Below are 6,000 nucleotides of genomic sequence, written 5' to 3'. Positions count from 1 at the left end.
CATGAAGCAGCTGATGTTTGACCACTTTTTAAAATTAATTTATTGGGATTTCCCTGGTGGCCCAGTGGCTAAGACTCCATGCTCCCACTACAGGGGACCCTGGGTTCCAACCATGTTCAGGAAACTGGATCCCACATGCTGTAACTGAGTTCACATGCTGCAAGTAGAGATCTGGTGTGCCCCAGTGAAGACCCAGTGAAGCCAAATAGTATATAAATAAATGTTCACCAATAATTTATCTATTTTTGGCTGCACTGGTCTTCACTGCTGCACTTGGGCTTTCTCTAAATGCAGTGAGCGGGGGTTATTCTTCATTGTGGCTTGCCAGCTTCTCATTGCGGTGGCTTCTCTTGTTTCAGAGCATGGGCTCTAGAGCACAGGCTCAGTAGTTGTGGCTCATGGGCTTAGTTGCTCCGCAGCCTTTGGAATCCTCCCTGACCCAGGGATCGAACCTGTGTCCCCTGCATTGGCAGGTAGATTCTTAACCACTGGACCACCAGGGAATCCACCATTTTTAGCCTAACAAAACACAGCAATTTTATTTGATTCGATTTCTTTCTTTCTTTTTTTTTTTTTAAAAAAAAGAAGACCTGGGATTTGAGGCAGGTGCTGGAATGTTTGTTCACCAGTACAGGTGGGGATTTTCTGAGCTTAAGGCTCTGCTATGCAAGGTTTGAACATACTCCCCAGAGGAAGCAGCTTTGAGAAGGCCAGGCTCATCTGGAGGAAGCTTCTGAGCAAAAGATTGAAGTCTACCTTGAGATGGGGGTGCCGTTTTGGGGGTGAGCTCACTCTAAGTCCAAAGGTGTGTTGAGGTAGGTAGGTCCCTCTGAGAGCCAGGCTCTCCATCTGCATGAGTCATTGGCCTCCGGGAGCCTGCCACCAGGGCCGGGTGCAGCTCTGACGTCCCTGGGCAGGGCCTGCCATGTGGACTGGCAGGGCTGTGTTTCCAGGCCCGTCCTGAGGCTCCTGGGACCGGTGACAGGAGCAGGGAGGGCACCCACCTCGTGGCCTCGGGACTGTTTGGTTGAGAAGCCTCCAGTATGTAAGAAGCCATGGGAGGAAGAGACCTGGAGCTTCAAAGTCTTTGAACTTTAAAGGAGAAGGAGAATTCAGCTTTGGACATGCCCTGTCTTAAGGCTTTGATGTGGGAGGAGGGTTACATTTCCCTGTTCCAGCAGTTTCAGACTGCTGAAACTCGTGTGGTCTCCTGCCCAGCTGCTGGGGAGCCTCCCTGGGCAGTAGCACTGAGCTGCAAGGGAGACAGATGGATGGGGAGTGAGGTTTCAGCCTGGACCTCAGGGCAGCCCTGAGTTGATTACCACACAGTTCTTACCTGTTCAGACTTTCTTGGGACAGAGTCAGCCATCCAACAGGAAGGTTGGGGAGGAGGTATTGGGAACATGGCCTGTGTGTGAGGGAGGGTAGTCTTGAGGGACATTCCCCCTCCAGCCCACTCTGGACCCCCCTGGCCTCTGTGCAGTGGGCCAGGAGAGAGCACTGAGGATCCAGGGGTGGGCAGTGACAACCCTTTAGCTCAGGAGCAGCACTCACCACCCCGCCCCTCTCCTCCCAAATCCTGTCTTTCTCAGGAAAGGAGAGTGGCGTGTCTGCTCAGAGGATGACTGTAACTTGTCTGTATCTCCTGACTACAGGACACTGGTCAGTTTAAGAGGGGCAAACCCTGGGGACTGGCTCTCCTGTCCCCCTCCCCTGGCTGGACAGGAGACCCTGGAAACGCACCTGTCAGTGTGTGTGGTCACCTCATCTACAGAGGCCCCCTCAGTGTGGCAGGGGAGGGTTGTGGCTATTTCCACATTGAAAGATGCTGGGGCCATGGGCTCTCCATGCTGAAAAACAACCAACCTTACACCCTACACACAAAGCGATCAGAAAAGATTTCTAGCCCTAAATGCCCAGGGAAGATAATAAGCTTATGGCAAAGCCAGAGTATCAGTGGGGGCTCAGGAGCAAAGATGTCTTAAACAGAACCCAGAAAGCATTGTCCTTAGAAGAAATATCGCTGAACAGGACTAGTTACGTTTGAAGATGTGTGTTCATCAAAACATGCCATTGGGAGGGAAAAGGAAGCCCTAGACTGGGATAGATGTTTGCAATGCACGTCAACAAAGGACTCAGACTGGGTAAAGGACTATTAGAAATACACAGGAAAGAGAGAAACTACTGGATTTTAAGATGGGCAGAGAATTGAGCAGGTGCTTCACAGAGATATGCAAATGGCTGGTGGTGTGAAAAGGCACCAGCCTCATCCATCCTTTGGGACATGCCAGGGACCTGTCACTGCAGTCCCAGTGGAAGAGCTGGAAGACAAAGGAACCTGAGACTGTCTTCCAACCTCCCCCCACCCCCTATGCCTGGTCCCACAGCCTCACTTGCCCTCCCCACCTGCCTGGACCACAGCAGCAGCGTCCATGTTGGTCCCCACCGTCCACTCTTTAGTCTCTTCTCCAGCCTGCAGTGAGACGTCACTTTCAAAATAGAAGTCAGAACGTTTTGTCCTCCCCACGACTCAGAGGAGCTCCAGTGCTACCTACCCAAGCTCACGAGGCCCTGTGCGATGTCGCCCTCTTTCCCGCCTGCTATGCCTTGAATGCACTCTGGAGGGCGCTGCTGTCCACCCGGCATCCCAGGACCCCCTGCCCTCCCTCTGGCGCTCCCTGACCACAGTCCTGAGAAGCCATGTGACTTGCTTTGACCCATGAAATGTGGAAGTTCATCCATTGCCTTGATTAGAGTTGAAGAACCAGCAAGGGCTTCCCCTGTCTCTGCAGTGGCGACTGGCAGGGCTCCATCCAGGCAAGGGCTGCCCCACCAGCTGTCCCGAGGGAAGACGACAGTGGTGGGAGGCACAGCGGCTGGCTCTCAGCGGACACATGGGGTGAGAGGGGAATGGGCCACGTGTTTCCAAGTATGGGCTGGAGCCAGCCTGTCCTGATCCAGGCATGTGCAGGCTCATACCTGCTTCAGGGGACTTGCCCCCACTGACCTCCCCTCCTTCTCCTCCTGTTCCTCCAGGTAGTTGTGCCAGAAACACGTGTGAACTACTCCATTCCTTTCTTACCACAATAAAAAATTTTTTAACTTATTTTAATTGGAGGCTAATTGTTTTACAATATTGTGGTGGTTTTTGCCACCCAACACAGGATAGGTGTACATGTGTTCCCCATCTTGAACCCCCCTTCCACCTCCCTTCCCATCCCATCCCTCTGGGTCATCCCAGTGCACCAGCCCTGAGCACCCTGTCTCATGCATCGAACCTGGACTGGCGATCTGTTTCACATATGATAATATACATGTTTCAGTGCTATTCATTCAATCCTCAAGCTGTAAATTCCAAGTTCACTGAGTCTAAAAACATATCGAATGCCTCAGACAAGCTGAACCAAAGCAAGGCAAGGGGATACAGAATGATTCTATTTATATAGCATTTAAGAACAGACAAAACTGTAATGTTGGGTGAAACCTATGTAGATTGTTTTTAGTTCTGTTTTTATTATTAAGATTTTATTTAGTTTTGGCTGCCCTGGGTCTTCATTGCTGCGTGGGCCTTCTCTGAGTTGTGACACACAAGGGCGACTCTATGGTTGCACTGCACAGGCTTCTCATTGCGGTGGCTTCTCTTGTTGAGGCCCTCCAGCTCTAGAGTCTGGGCTCAGTGGTCGTGGCACACAGGCTAAGCTGCTCTGCCATGTGTGGGATCTTCCAGGACCAGGGATCAAATCCACGTTCCCTGAATTGGCAGGAGGATTCTTAACCACTGGACCACCAGGAAAGTTCCTAGTTATACAGCAAAGTATATTTATCAGTTATATAGATAAATAGATATGTATATATATGTTGTTGTTCAGTTGCCCAGTCACGTCTGACTCTTTGCTACGCCACAGACTGCAGCACACCAGGCCTCCTTGGCCCTCACCATCTCCCGAAGTTTGCCCAAGTTCATGTCCATTGCATCAGTAATGCCATCCAGCAATCTTATCCTCTGACACCTTCTTCTCCTTCTGCCATCAATCCTTCTCAGCATTAGGGACTTTACCAATGAGTTCGCATCAGGTGACCAGAATACTGGAGCTTTGGCTTCAGCATCAGTCCTTCCAGTGAGTATTCACGGTTGATTTCCCTTAAGATTAACTGGTTTGATCTCCTTGCTGTCCAAGGGACTCTCAGGAGTCTTCTCCAGCACCCCAGTTCAAAGGCATCGATTCTTTGGTGCTCTGCCTTCTTAATAATCCAGCTCTCACAAGCGTACATGACTACTGGGAAGACTGTCAGTTCAGTTCAGTTCAGTTCAGTTCAGTTGCTCAGTTGTGTCTGACTCTTTGCGACCCCATGGACTGCAGAATGCCAGGTTTCCCTATCCATCACCAATTGCGGGGACTGCTCAAACTCATGTCCATCGAGTCACTGATGCCATCCAACCATTTTATCCTCTGTTGACCCTTTATCTTCCTGCCTTCAATCTTTCCCAGCATCAGGGTCTTTTCCAATGAATCAGTTCTTTCCATCAGGGGGCCAAAGGGTTGGAGTTTCAGCTTCAGCATCAGTCCTTCCGATGAATATTCAGGACTGATTTCCTTTAGGATGGACTGGTTTGATCTCCTTGCAGGCCAAGGGACTCTCAAGAGTCTTCTCCAACACCACAGTTCAAAAGCATCAATTCTTCCGTGCTTAGCTTTCTTTATAGTCCAAACTCTTACATGCATATGTGACTACTGGGAAAACATAGCTTTGACTAGATGGACATTTGTTGGTAAAGTAATGTGTCTGCTTTTTAATATGCTGTCTAGGTTGGTCATAGCTTTTCTTCCAAGGAGCAAGCATCTTTTAATTTCATGGCTACAGTCACCATCTGCAGTGGTTTTCGAGCCCAAGAAAATAAAGTCTCTCACAGTTTCCATTTTTTCCCCATCTATTTGCCATGAAGTGATGGGACCAGATGCCATGATCTTCAATGTTTGAATGTTAAGTTTTAAGCCAGCTTTTTCACTCTCTTCTTTCACTTTCATCAAGAGGCTCTTTATTTCCTCTTTGCTTTCTGCCATAAGGGTGGTGTCATCTCCCTATCTGAGGTTATTGCTATTTCTCCTGGCAATCTTGATTACAGCTTGTGCTTCATCCAGCCCGGCATTTCACATGATGTACTATGCATAGAAGTTAAATAAGCAGGGTGACAATATACAGCCTTGATGTACTCCTTTCCCCCTTTGGAACCAGTCTGTTTTTCCATTTCTGGTTCTAACTGTTGCTTCTTGACCTGCATACAGATTTCTCAGGAGGCAGGTAAGGTGGTCCGGTATTCCCATCTCTTGAAGAATTTTCCACAGTTTGTTGTGATCCACACAGTCAAGGACTTTGGCGTAGTCAATGAAACAGAAGTAGATGTTTTTCTGGAACTCTCTTGCTTTTCAATGATCCAGTGGATGTTGGCAATTTGATCTCTGGTTTCTCTGCCTTTTCTAAAACCAGCTTGAACATCTGGAAGTTCTGTTTATGAACTGTAGAAACCTTGCTTGGAGAATTTTGAGCATTACTTTGCTAGCATGTGAGATGAGAGAAATTGTGTAGTAGTTTGAACATTCTTTGGATTGCCTTTCTTGGGATTGAAATGAAAACTGACTTTTTCCAGTCCTTTGGCCACTGCTGAGTTTTCCAAATTTGTAGGCATATTGAGTGCAGCACTTTAACAGCATCATCTTTTAGGATTTGAAATAACTCAGATGAAATTCTATCACTTCCATTAGCTTTGTTTGTAGTTATGCTTCCTGAGGTCCAATTGAGTTTGGACTCCAGAATGTCTGGTTTTAGGTGAGTGATCACACCACCGTGGTTATTTGGGTCATGAAGATATTTTTTGTATAGTTCTGTGTATTCTTGCCACCCTTCCTTAATATCTTCTGCTTCTGTTAGGTCCACATCGTTTCTGTCCTTTATTGAGCCTATCTTTGCATGAAATATTCTCTTGGTATCTCTAATTTTCTT

The sequence above is a fragment of the Oryx dammah genome, unplaced genomic scaffold, assembly GCF_014754425.2.
Source record: "Oryx dammah isolate SB20612 unplaced genomic scaffold, SCBI_Odam_1.1 HiC_scaffold_2, whole genome shotgun sequence".
In the NCBI taxonomy this organism is placed as follows: Eukaryota; Metazoa; Chordata; class Mammalia; order Artiodactyla; family Bovidae; genus Oryx; species Oryx dammah.
Note: the sequence above shows the minus strand (reverse complement) of the source record.